Source organism: Felis catus, chromosome B2 (genome assembly GCF_018350175.1).
Source record: "Felis catus isolate Fca126 chromosome B2, F.catus_Fca126_mat1.0, whole genome shotgun sequence".
Classification (NCBI taxonomy): Eukaryota; Metazoa; Chordata; class Mammalia; order Carnivora; family Felidae; genus Felis; species Felis catus.
The window spans coordinates 114,635,244-114,649,129 of record NC_058372.1 but is presented as its reverse complement, the minus strand read 5'-3'; the positions used below and the strand labels follow the sequence as shown (position 1 = coordinate 114,649,129).

General features: G+C 39.3%; 1 pseudogene; it reads right to left on the bottom strand.

The window, feature by feature from the left end:
• Positions 1-7,213: 7,213 nt before the first annotated feature.
• Positions 7,214-12,520, bottom strand: LOC101091625 (annotated as a pseudogene).
• Between the last annotated feature and the right edge of the window lie 1,366 nt (positions 12,521-13,886).

The following is a 13,886-nucleotide window of genomic DNA, read 5'->3' as shown; positions in this document are numbered from 1 at the left end:
TGTCAGCTCGCTATGTTTATAATAAACGCACAACACATGCATGTAGAGAAGGGCTGGGCCTGCATGAGCCCACAGCCTGCAAATTGCTAAGTATGGCCTATGATTCAGGTCACAGTGCAGGGGTTCTGAATCAATGATTCCTGAGCCTTACTCCTGAATCCCTGTGGCCTCTATTCTGAATGCAACCACCACTGCTGGGACCAGTTCACATGCACTCTGACTGGCTTTGTGCATGTGCAACCTGCAGGCTAATTTTAGTTACACTTTGTATCTTGTACCTAGTGCCCTGGGTTTCTGTGCCTCCGTTGCAACCTGGAACATCTGGAAGAACCTGTTTGGTACTCAGACTTGTGTAACCAGAATGGCAGGAGTTATTACCTGTTGGACCACCCTTGTGTTAAAAAATTATACCTGGGATTTAGTTGATGGAGGTATGACTGAGAAAAAACATGGAGAGGCCAATGTAATTGAAAGAAGAATTTATTATCTATATTCCCAGAAAGAAGAGAACATGCTAAGCCATACTGGGACTCATAGGAAACACCAGGATGGTGAGGAGGCAAATGACAGGAGTAGGGGAAGGCATGGTTTGATCTTTATTGGGATTTCCTTAGCAAAGACAAGACAGGGCAGAGTAAACAGTCCAGGATTGGCTTTGCACAATAGGAATGACCTCTGGTTGCCTAGTATGTGGCTCTGGAATGATTTATGACAGAGGTAATATTGGCTTGGTGTGTGAGTGATGAGAATGTGGGTGAGGGCACAGTCTTGGGTCCATCGGTCTATACATTAAAGTCAGGTTTCAGGCAAGTTGTCCACCACACCCAGGAATTAGCCTGCCTGAGAGGGGCAATCTCTCTCCACGTGTGTAAAAGCCCCAAAGAATGTCAAAACAGCATAATATACAGAAAAGAAAAAGGATAGTTAATACAACTTGAACAATGGATGATGAGAGCAGATGGATAAAGGCCTCTCACTTCTTTATCTCAAAGCCAAAAGTTCTAAGATGCTTTTCAGCATGTCCTTCATATGTCCCATGACATTAAGCACCCATACCAAGTTGGGATGAGCACTGGAAACCAATTTAACAATAAATTTCATATTAAAAAAAAAAAAGAATAATTGTAGAAGTGAAAACAGTGAAGAATAAAGGACAAAACAAAGATACTGGATAAACGTGCAATAAGACTTAAAAAAGACAAAGTTTCTTGAGGAAAGATCCGGGAAGGAGATGAGATTTGAAGTGAACTGTGAAAAGTGGGTATGATTTGGATACATTAATGAAACAAGAAAATAAAGTATTGGAAACAAGATTCTAAACAGTCCCCAAAAGATACATAATAAAAACCAGGAGAGGAAAGTTTCAGTACCTTAGGTAAAAACATGTGACTTATTTGAATTGCTATGAGAGACAAACAAATGAAGAAAAAGAGAGAGATCAATGAGACCAAGACTTAACAACATTCTGCAATATTCCAGATTATTAGTTTAAGGAAAAATCATTTGGGGAGGTTTGCATGCATTAACAGATCTAATCCAATTTTTAAAATTATTATTGACAAGGTGAGGATAAGCAGATCAACAGGAGGAAAAAAAACACATTGTGGGAAGCAGAGATGTAGAACTTGGTAGAGGAAAGACCTAGTGAATGTAGAGGAAGGGACTGAGAAAGAAAAGGGGTTGTGGAAAAAAAAATACTGAGCAAAGGGGAGATGCACTGGAGTAGTGAGTAAGGACTGGAAAGCAAGAGAAGCTGCCGGAGGAGGTGAGGAGTCACGGCACTGCTTAGGTGGGAGCTGGAAATAAGAAGAGTTAGCAAGTGTAGTGAGAATAAGCCAGGTATGGAAATGTACAGGAAACAATGGTTGAAGGGGGTTGAAGGGGGCATAGAATCAGAAAATGACAAAAAGTATATGCAGGGAATAAAGTAGGAGGAACAGCAGACACAAAAATGGAATGTGGTAAGGGTGAACAGTTTAGGACATAGAAAGAAGAATGTGGAAAAACAAACGGGAAAATGCTGAAAAGATAGCTAATATTTATGGAGCACATGCTTATTACACCGAGCACCTTCTATGGCCATCTTTTATTAACACTTCCGAAAACTCAATGCGGAGGTTAAAATTAGTATCCCCAGTTTTACAGAATTAAAAAAACTGAGGCTTACAGAAGTTATTTATCCAGGGTCTCACAGAGTGGAAGTGATGGAAAGGGATTTTATTTCATGCAAGTTGAGCGTAGATCTTCTTTATTATGCATGAATATTGACTCCTTAACTTTGAAAGCAAAGAATAAAGACCATAACAGCAAGGGTAATAAGTGATCGTATTCTGGATATACTTTGAATATAGTGCCAACATGATTTGTTAATATATTGAGTGTGAAGTATAAAGGGAAGAAAGATGTTATAAATGATTCCAAGCTCCTCTTTCCCTTCCCTTCCCCTTTTTTTCCTTAAACAATTCAGTGCAAAATCAATTAGGGAAACAAAGCAAGATGGGAACTGGGTGTAGGAAAGGAGAGTCATTGATATTGATGATTTTAACATGGTGAATGGCAAACTACCCAGCAGTTCACCAACCCAGCTGGAGAGTCAATGGCCAGTTTTCAGAATGAAACACAATGAAGCTCCAAGGTGTAGAGAATGCAGACAAGGCTAGCCTGAAGCTAGGCAGGTGGTGTAGGGTGTAGTAGGATTCTCACAGAGTCATGGCACTGAGGCTTTTCTTTCCAGGGAGCAACTTTATTCCTGCCAGCAAGGCTCAGTTGGGTTCATACCTGAGAACTGAGCCCCAAACGCCACGTGGGGTAGTTTTTTTACACATTTTTTACTTCTTTGTCCCCCATATACGGTAACACACACAAACATGCGATCTGATTAAGTGGTCTCATGTTACAAGGTCATGAGGGATGTTGTCACATATGGCATAGCTAGGTTACCTTGAGGGGTTTTTGGTTGTTGTTGTTCTTTTCTTTAGGGCAGGACCCTACCACAAGGGAAGAAGGGAAAAGGAGTTCTCAAGCTCACCCTACCCACATTGTAATGAAGTGCATAGATGCTGATATACAGTTCATGGGCTATCATTTCTATCTTGCATTTGACCCAGAAAGTATATGAGTAAATGAAACCAATGGCAAATATTTACTTAAAGGAAGAAACAAAAGCAAAAAAACCCTAACTGTATACATTTAAACTGTGAAGAATACAATATAAACAAGATAAGATTACATCACTGCCTGCTGTTATTCAGCATTGTTTAGGAAGTTTTAGCCAAAGGAAGGAAGGAAGGAAGGAAGAAAGGAAGGAAGGAAGGAATTCAATAGGGTATAGATATGGAAAAGAAAGAATGAAATTTATGATTCTTTACAAATAAGATCAGTTACCTGGGAAGTCTAAGATTATAAAAGAACCATTAGCACAGATGAGGGAGTTTAAAATAGCCCCTCTTTCCTAGAATTAAAATAGAAAATTCAAGGCTTTCCTATATTTGAGGGGAAAAACCCCCACAAACCCAAGGGGAAAAAAAACAAAACTAAACAAAAATGTAGCAGTGGTGAAAGAACAGATAAGTGGAAAAGAAAAAGATCAGAAATTGACCCAAAAATGTGAAACAATTCGGCATAGGATAAAAGTGGTGTTTCAGATCAGTTTGATCTTTCAATAATATGTTGGACTAAATGACTAAAAATCACAGTAGATCACTATGTCAGCAACATTAATCATGTATCAATTCAAAAAAACAAATTTTTGATGATTCAGAGAATTTGAAAAATACATAATCCTAGAAATATTAGAATAAATACTGGTGAACAATTCTAAGTATAGAGACCCTTTGAAATTAATGTCACCAAAGATAGAAAACTATTATGATCTGGTCAAGATTCTTTTTTTATTAAAAAAAAAAGTGAAACCGGGGCGCCTGGGTGGCTCAGTTGGATGAACATTGGACTCTTGATTTCAGCTCTGGTCATGAACCCAGCATTGTCGGATCGAGCCTGTGTCAGTCTGGGCTCCGTACTGAGCATGGAGCCTGCTTAAGATTCTGTCTCTCCACCTGCCTCTCCTCTGCTGGCACATCCTCTCTCTCTCTCTCTCTCTCTCTCTCAAAAAAAAAAAAAAAAACAGTGAAACACGGCAGTAAAGTTGGAAAGTGATGTGGAAACCAATTGATATCCAGGATTTATTGACTGTTCTTAGTATGTCGAGGCTCTTTTTATTGCAAGTGAATTAAGAGTTCGGTGTTCTGCAGGTGATTCAAAGAAAGGGAGCAGTTCTAGAAAATGGTGCTGCTATATTGGTCCAGGGACCATGTACAGAAGCCTAGTAGAATATATTATTTAGGTACACAATGATTTCTGGTCGTTATGAAGATCATGCCAGATCTAGTTTGTCAGCTGTCAGAAGAAACTACCACACAAAAGGTATCTCCAGGAAGTTGTGTTGTTCATAAATTTCTAAAAGTATGTTTCTATTTATTTATCTCTTGGATATTAATATGATTATGCATTCCCCAGAGGTCTGGCTTCATAAAGACAAAGGTGCTCCAGAGCTGGTTTAGCAGAAGATCGGAGAAACTTATTAGTTGTCTCTCGTGGCATAGCAGTAAGGCTGAAGAAAACCTGTTAGAAACATAGTTATCCAACTTTCTTCTTCATGGCATGCATAGGAAGAGCCCAAGAGGAGACGGATGGTACATTACTGATAAGAGTGTCATATAAAAGTGTATGTATAATGTCTATGCACTAACTGCGGAAGAGAGGGGAGATAGACTCCCATATTGAACAATCTGTTTCTTTGTCACACACTAGGAGTCTAGAGGAATGTGTAAAACAATCCTCAGATTCAGGTTTGAAGCGTACTTTCAACATCAATATATTTCACAAAGGATAGAGTATCTGAAGTGCTTTTCTGCTCTGTACAAACCATGCCCGGTCCCAAAGGGTTTGTGACTTTGGGTCTTAAGGCTACTCAACATAGACGCTATCACTGTAATTATTACAGAATCAGAGAACCTCCTCTCTGGATCCACTGGCCATAATTCCATATGTCCTTGATTCTTCTGCTTCCTCTGCATGCCTCTTCCCCTCAGCCTGCCCTGGTACAGACTGTCACGTGTTCCATTTTATCCATTTCCAAGGACCTAGAGTTATGAGTGGAGCAGTGGGGGAGCAAGTAGGGACCAAAAAGGACCTCTTTCTAGTAAAATTCCTGAGGGTTGTTATGCTAAAATTATCTCTGCCTCTATCTCTGATCTAAATTGTATTTCCTAAGGCTAACTTTGTATCCCAGATTAGTCCTACACTTGTTCCCAGAAAAAAGTTAGGTGTAAGAAAAATGGACCACAGCCTGTTGCAAAAGCCCTAATTGTAGGCTCTGGGAATGAGAACCACAATTTAGCTGATAGACTGGTCTCTTTATTGTACACAAGGAAGAATCTTTCACATCTTGGTAGAAGACAGAGTTAGAAAGCATTCCAGGAACTTAATGTGGAAGAAAAGACCCAGGTGAGAATAGGGTGGGATAGAAATGTTTGTGCCTGCAGGAATTACGGCAGATGTTTACAAAAGTATAGTTTCCAAGTTTTCCTGAAGGTGGAAGTCCTGTGGGCTTCCAATAGGAAACATAGTATTGAGGAAAATGTGGGAAATGGATGTGGAAAACAAGGCAGTTATGTGATGTTTCCCATTCAAAGAGCCACAGGGGATCTTTCATTAGTATCGGGACCCTCACCTAAAGGCACCCACCAGGAAAGTCTACTCATTTGGGATGGTCTTACACAGAGGTGACACCAACACCACACTGCGTGTAAGATGTGTATTAAGATACATTAAGATGTAATAGAACACATCCTCTCCCTGCCCCAACTTCCTGCTTCAAATAATCCTACAGACACTCTGGGGAAAGAAGCCTATGTGGTTTCTATCATAAACCCAACTCAGCTAAAGCCCCAGGTCTCATCAGTATCGTCAATAGACCCAATCAATCTTTCCTTTCAAATATTGGTCTTCACGGGGAGGAGTCAGAGGCAGTTGTGTTTCTAAATCTTAAGCTCAGGTAAGAGACATGGCCAGGCACAGCTGACCCAGGCAAGGACAATTCCTTTGTAACAGAGTGTGGAGGAAAACCCCAACAGTATGGTAGATATGACCAGACACTCCTGAGCCCTTGAATACACCTGCTTAGCTCCTACACAGCCACAGCTGAACTGACTTGTCTCTAGTGTTCCTAAATAATTTCAGAACTGTTCCTGGTCACTGCCAAGAGCAGGCTAAATCATGTCTTGCCATGAAGTATTCATAAATAATGGTGCTCACTTCATTTTAGTGTGTAAGGATAGGGACCATTCCCAGAGGATGATCATGAATCTTACATCTTGCTTGCATACAGAAAAGCTCTCCAGTGTATTTTCCCCAATCAGAAGAATATGACCAAATGCCACTCTTTTGGGCTTTTGAAGATGTTGAGCCATGACTGAGTGTGTATGTATGAATATTGATTTCTGATAAATCTCAGATGATTTGTTGGTCACCTCCAAATTTCTGTTCAAGGAGGTAACAGTGTAGAAATGAAGATATTACAGGAGTGCTACTTTTTATATCTCAAGGAAATATTTTTAAAATTTTTATTAAGATGGTACATTTTTAGGGGCACCTGGTGGCTCGGTCAGTTGATGTCCAACTCTTGATTTTGGCTCAAGTCATGATCCTGGGGTCAAGGGATGGAGTCCCACATCAGATTCATCATTGAGCGTGGAGCCTGCGTAAGATTCTTTCTTTCTCTCTCCCTGTCTGTCTCTCTCTCTGTTTCTCTCTCCCTCTACCTTTCTTCTCCACTCACGCTCTCTCTCTCTCTCTCTCTAAAAAAAAAAGATGGTACATTTTTAGGCAACCACAAGGATACCAGGTGATTCTGCAATATTACAGATTTATTTAATAAAAGACATTATCATCCATACATTATATTAAGTCAAAAACATATTGGTCATACATGTATATATTTTCTATTTTAGGGCCCCCTCCTTTTTCTTACTTAAGAAATATTTAATTGTACAAAACTTACATTTGTTGTGTATAGGGGCATGGCAAAACAACCTTTTGTTAATCCATTTTCTTTGAGAGTTTCTGTGAAAAGTAAAGATTTACTTCCTAATACGTCCTTAGAAAATATAACTTTCTATATAGTTGTGTAACTATGTGTTGTGTTGTGTTGATATTAAGTGTCTTGGGACATTAGGTATACAACTGAAAACAGATCAGAAAAGCTAGGGTGAAGACCACTTCCAAAGAGAAATCTCCATGAACTTGGCATTTCCACCACAAGATAAACGCTGTAGGGTCATCACACTGTAAACGTGGTTTATGTGAAGCCATTCACTAAGATACTGAAGAATTAATGCATCTAGGATATTGTCTTCTTCTGAAACAAATTTCAACAGAACCGCATCTGGGATTTCTTTAAAACAACCTTCAGTATAGAGTATTTTTGTGATACTTCCTCCAGGAATATAGATACAAAACTCAAAATCATCTATTTCAGGAATGCATGGGCTTTTTTCCATTTCTTCCCAGTTAAGGGTCTCTATTTTATTTTGAACAGTTTTTTTGCACCAAAGATGTAAGCAGGTATCAGAAGGGAGTCTTGCCAATATGAAATGTAGATCATTACAGTGATATGAATGACTGCTTGAAAGAACAATAACTTTGGCACAGTTACTACTTTTCACCCAGGAAAGCAGCTTTTTCACAGAATGGCTTTGATTTGTACTTAATAAAAATGGATCTTAACTGAAGAGCCACCAGCTTTTTTGAAGGCAATGAATATACTTCAGCATCTGTACTGAGTTCTATTGAATTTACTTCTGCAGTTGCATATGGACAGTTTCCAACCATCTGCCCAAGAGAAGTGGTGTAGAAGTAACCAATCTTACACATATGCAGCATAGAAATAATCCAATCTATTACAAGCTGGCCAACATTTCCAACAGGCACTGCTGGCATTAGGATGGTGAAACCCCCCGGGGTCAGAGACCGATTCTCTACAGCAAAACATGGTCGCACTGAAGTGAGTGGAAGGGCTGATGGGGAGAAAGAGGGCGGCTCTGTCCCAAAGCCCCAGAACTTTAAAGCCTCTTTACAAAAAAACTCAACTTTCCTTGGACAAAAATGAGATTGATATTCAAAATGTCTCAACTTTTAAATGTTGCCACTCAATCAGTTGCATTCATTAGCTCTTAGTTTACCTGTGCCAGCATTTAATAGAGAAATTGATAATTAGACTACTTTGAACAAGCTAGTAGCACCTCTTTTTCACCTGTGGCAGGATAAAATTATATGTCCACATATCATAAAGTATCATTATCTCAAGGAGAAAGAACATTACATACAAGGCATTGGCTTCCTCATGTTTTCTTTTTCTCCCTACTAACAATATCAAGATTTGAAAGACCTCATCAAATAACTGGAAATGTATGAATATTAGATAGATTCCAGGCTTCTGGAGCATGGAGCTAGATGTAAAAGCTCTGGGAAAATGTCTATGGCTCCAGGGACAAATTTATTGATCACATATGTTATGAAATACTATTTCTGCAATATAAATGTAAGTTGCTACTAAAAATCATCCTATGGTGTTGAGCTAGATATAATGTTTAAAGATACTCAAATCATGGGAATGCAAGCTGGTGCAGCTACTCTGGAAAACAGTATGGAGGTTCCTCAAAAAACTAAAAATAGAACTACCCTATGACCCAGCAATTGCACTACTAGGCATTTATCCAAGGGATACAGGTGTGCTGTTTTGAAGGGACACATGCATCCCCATGTTTATAGCAGCACTATCAACAATAGCCAAAGTATGGAAAGAGCCCAAATGCCCATCGATGGATGAATGGATAAAGAAGATGTGGTATATATATATATATATATATATATATATATATATATATATATACACACACAATGGAGTATTACTCAGCAATCAAAAAGAATGAAATCTTGCCGTTTGCAACTACATGGATGGAACTGGAGGGTATTATGCTAAGTGAAATTAGTCAGTCAGAGAAAGACAAAAATCATATGACTTCCCTCATATGAGGACTTTAAGAGACAAAACAGATGAACATAAGGGAAGGGAAACAAAAATAATATAAAAACAGGGAGGGGGACAAAACAGAAGAGACTCACAAATATGGAGAACAAACAGCGTTACTGGAGGGGTTGTGGGAGGGCAGGTGGGCTAAATGGGTAAGGGGCACAAAGGAATCTAATCCTGAAATCATTGTTGCACTATATGCTAACTAATTTGGATGTAAATTTTAAAAAAATAAAAAATAAAATAAATAAATAAATAAATATACTCAAATCAAACATTTTTTATACAAAGCTGTCTGATATCACATTAAAATTGTGCTGCAGTGTGTAGAAATGATAAACGCTATTAGCCTGCTGTTAGAAATTACACAATTACAAAAGAGAACAGTAGGGCCGCATGGTAGCAAAATGTTTGGTGGGACCAGAGTGGACAGGTGGATTCAGAACCAGGTTGACTGGCCAGCTCTGTGCCCTCTGGCTCCCTCTCTCTTAATCTAGCTGCATGCAAACTGCAGGGCAGTTCTAGTGTGCTGTGGGATATGTGGGCACATCCTCGGGAAGGGCACCAACCACTTATCTTCTTTTTACTTTATCCTTAGTAGCAACTATTTATTTCCCAGAAAGAAGGCTCACAGACCAACAAAACTGTTGCAGACCTTGAAATCTGGCTCATTTTATACTGCATCCGAGAATAGAATGCCTATTTTCTGCAAGAGAATGTGTACCAGTGTTTGTTAAATTTTAAAGTTATTATCAACATCAGCACTGAAAACCTGGTTTTTGAATATTAATTGGAATGACCCTTTAAGTGTGGGCTATTTTCTTACCAGTCCCATAAAATATGTAAATTTGTAATTATAAATATATTGCCAATTTATGAGGCCTGTTTAAAGATTGCATGAAGCAAAATAAAACATCCTTAGTTATTACATAGGGTGAAATATGTGCAATGATAAAATTCTCTTGATTATTACTAGATGGCACAATATAACCTTAATATAATATATTCTCTCTCTTTTTTTCTGTTCACTGTTTTAGGTTCTGTACAAATGGCATCTTAATGATTTCAAGTCAAATCATAATTAATATTTATTTAATCACTTCCATAAACACTGGTCAAATGGTGTCCTATTAGCTGAGTGACCTTAGACAAGTCACTTACCCTCCCTGTCCTCAGTTTTCTCATCTGTGAAATGCAAATAATTAGTGTACCTACCTAGCTCAGAAGAGTTGTTGCGATGTTTAGGTGAGCAAATAGATGTCAGCATTTAGAAAAGTGCTTGACACTTTGTAGGTTAGTTATTATTATTTTCCAGACTACTAGATTAGTCTGGAAAATAATAATTAAATTATTAATAAAATAATAATAAAAGAATAATAAAATTATTATTTTCCACTCTACCAGAGACTTATATATAAAATGTGAGTATATGTGTATATTTTCCACATTTTAACTTTCCCAAGATCAGAACCGAGACTTGAACTACTATCTGCATGACATTAACCTCCAGGTCCACAGCTTCTCAGTGTGCTGTGCTGGGGCTCTTTATGCATTCAGTCTCCATTCACATTTATTAAGTGCCTACCATGTACCAAAATGGTGATAGGTTCAGGGATGTCTTCAGTTCCTATGGAGAGAGGCCGGTTCTGTCTGCGAGGAAAATGGGTGGAAGAGGATAACTCTTAGGCAGGACACTATGAGTAGCTGCACAGTCCTCCAAGAATAGTTGTTTGTTTGTTTGTTTGTTTGTTTGTTTGTTTTTAATATGGACACTGCCTTTAATCAAAGAAATGCATGGATCCCTAGTATGGAATCTAAAAAAGCCAAACACATAGGACATCAATTTTAGAGAAAGAGTAAGGCCTTCTCATTTTCCTTGAAATGTCTCCACATACAGGCTGTAGTCACATGGTTCATTTGCCAGCACTTTATCTTCAACATTCTCCTCCTTGATAGAGCTGCCTCCCTTTCCAATTAGGCCACATGGTTTGAATGGGAGTGGTTATGTTATTTCAGATCCGATCCCCAAGCCCCCCCCCCCCCACTTCCTGTGATATTAACTCATTCAGGATTAGGCTCCAGCCTCAGGCTGGGTCAGTCATAGAATGGTGGCCTCTTTGCCTTGGCTGAATACACCAAGCGTAGGCCCATGACCTAAAAAGAGTAACTCAGTGTCCTTCCTTGGGCTTTTTTTCAAATTAGAATTAGGAAAAGCCAGCCAGCACCTCCTGGGAGAAGGGGCAGCAACAGCCAGCAGAACAAGAAGCCAGAGTCTCTAATTGGAAACAAAAAATGAAACTGAAAAACAGAGAAGAAGAAACAAGAGGCTAGGACAGGGAGTCCTGGCAGTGTTCCTGTCCCAAGAATTGATTAACAACATTTCTTTAATCACATTTGACAGCAAGGTGTCCCTCCACGAAGCTCGCTTTTTGCCCCGGCTTGTTTGATTTGGAATTTTGTCACTTTAACCAAAGGAATCCTTACTAATCCAGATGGTCACTCGTTCTGTCCTAAGCGTAGCCAAGAAGTTTAAGTTGTTACCCCATAATCTGTTCGGGTTTAATCCTCACAGTATGTGGGTGTAATAGCAAAAGACAACCCAGAAGATAAAACAAGGACTTAATATGGTCAAAGCTTATGGTTCGTTAGGACGAGTTTGATCGTTGAAGGGATACACGACCCCCGGAAATGCCAAGCACTTTACAAATGGGTGTGTCATTTCAGTCCTAAGCCTGCAAGGCTAAGCACTCCGAACATTCTGCACCTGTAATTTCGTTAGTTTTAGACATTAGGTGAGTGGTATGACTTCACTTTATTAATTTATAAAGGTCCTGATTCAATCCCTGAACACCAATCAATTAAACATAACATTTCCCAGATATGTACACTCAGAAATTCAAGACTAAAGGGATTTCAGGACCCTTGGTTCTAGTGCGAAATCCTAGAGCAATAACCCAATTCAGAAGATCTCTTCCTGTGGTTCTCCCTCTCTCCCTCCTTCTTTTGTCTCAATGGACATAATGTAGGATCTTGAGATTTCACTATACCAATGTGTTGCCTATCAAAGCAGAATCCTAAAATGGGGACATGACTGGGGCATAGGGCCAGACAGAAACTGGGGACTCATTTATTAGTTTTATGCCTCCTTTAGAAACAGAAGAAACATACCCTAAGTATGTTCCAAAGCTAATTTGGAACAGTATGGAATCATTCCTTTACTAATCAGTATACAGATCAAATTACAGCTAGTTGATATGTGTAGGAACAATATAGAACATAAAAAATAAAAACATGGTTTGGAAAGGACAGTTTTTTATTACTGAAAAATTTTCTATTCATTCACCTATTGTGGGGGTTATTGCAGGTCTGCAGGTTTCCCCTGGTGTCCCCAATCCAAGAATATCACAACCCTGCTTACCCTGGAGACATGACCCCCCCCACCCCCACCCCCAAACAGCAGTGTCACTTAATGCAAAAAAGCTTGACTTCCCAACTTCTCCCTCTATGGGAATGGCCCCAATGCTTTCTACTTCTCAAAAGATCACAGTATTAAGAGTGTCTATGAAATGCTACATTCCTCCACCCATGTTAATTCAGCCAATTTACTTTTTGTCACATTTAGTTTTACTACTTTTTCTTTATTTTCATAACTATTTTCCTAAACTACGTCCCAGTGATCAGATTGGATAGCAGCAGTTCCTGGCTTATTCTGATTTTGTCTTCCTGAAATTTATTATGCTCTTTAACTGTCAGGTAATTTCTACCCTTTCCTTCAAGTATCCATAGTATACGCCTGTGGCTTTCATATTAAAACAAAACTCTGTTTTGGCACTTGAAACCTCCACCAATTCCTTCTTATTTTTTAAACCATTATTTTTTTTCATTTATTCATCCAAATCAGACTATATTTGAGTGCTTACTAAAACTGCTCTCCTGGGTCCCAGGGATGCAGCAGTATAGAAAATAAAGCTCTACTATCATGGAGCTCCCACACCAGCATAGGAAGGCAGACAAGAAACAAAGAAACTTATACAACATTTGATGGGTGGAGATGAGTGATAGGAAGAAAAAAATTAAGCAGGATTAAAAAAAATAGAGATTGTTGAGTGGGCACAAATTTATACAAAGAAGTCTGAGACTATTCTGACATTGGAAAAAGACCAGCCGGAAGTATAAAGGTGAAGCAGGCAGTGATTTGGGGGAAGAACATTCTTTACAGAAGGGAAACAATGCTCCAAAAATCATGTCATGGGTGTGCTTGTAGCATCTGAGGAAGAGCAAGGAGGCAGGTATGAAAGGGGAGAGTGGAAGGAGAGCTGAGCAGAGGGAGTGAGGAATCCAGATCCTGCTGGCTGGGCTGTGTGAGCCACATGTGGGTTTTGCTCTGGGAGAGGCAGCAAGCAATTTTAAGCTTGGGCAGAGGAGAAACATGATCTGACTTATAATGGAAAAGATCCCTCCAGTCATGATGTGGACATTACTTACATCAGAAAGAGAGCAAAGGTAATAAGCGTTTCTATTTGCCGCAGTCAGAGGGTGGATTTAGTGTGTGGATGAGGCCCTGGGAAACCTGCACATGCAAGCTTCCGTATAGCCCTGGAAGCCACCGGAAGTCACCGCCTCCCGACCAGAGTTGTGTCTCTCCTAGAAGAGAGCAACAGGGACAAACTTGACCCTTAAGCAATCATTATCAAGTGAGGATCAAAGGAGGGGAAACTTAATGTATAATTGTTATAAAATTGTAGTCAGTGAAAACACACACAAAAATGACAAACCGGGTACATACTCTGCCAGT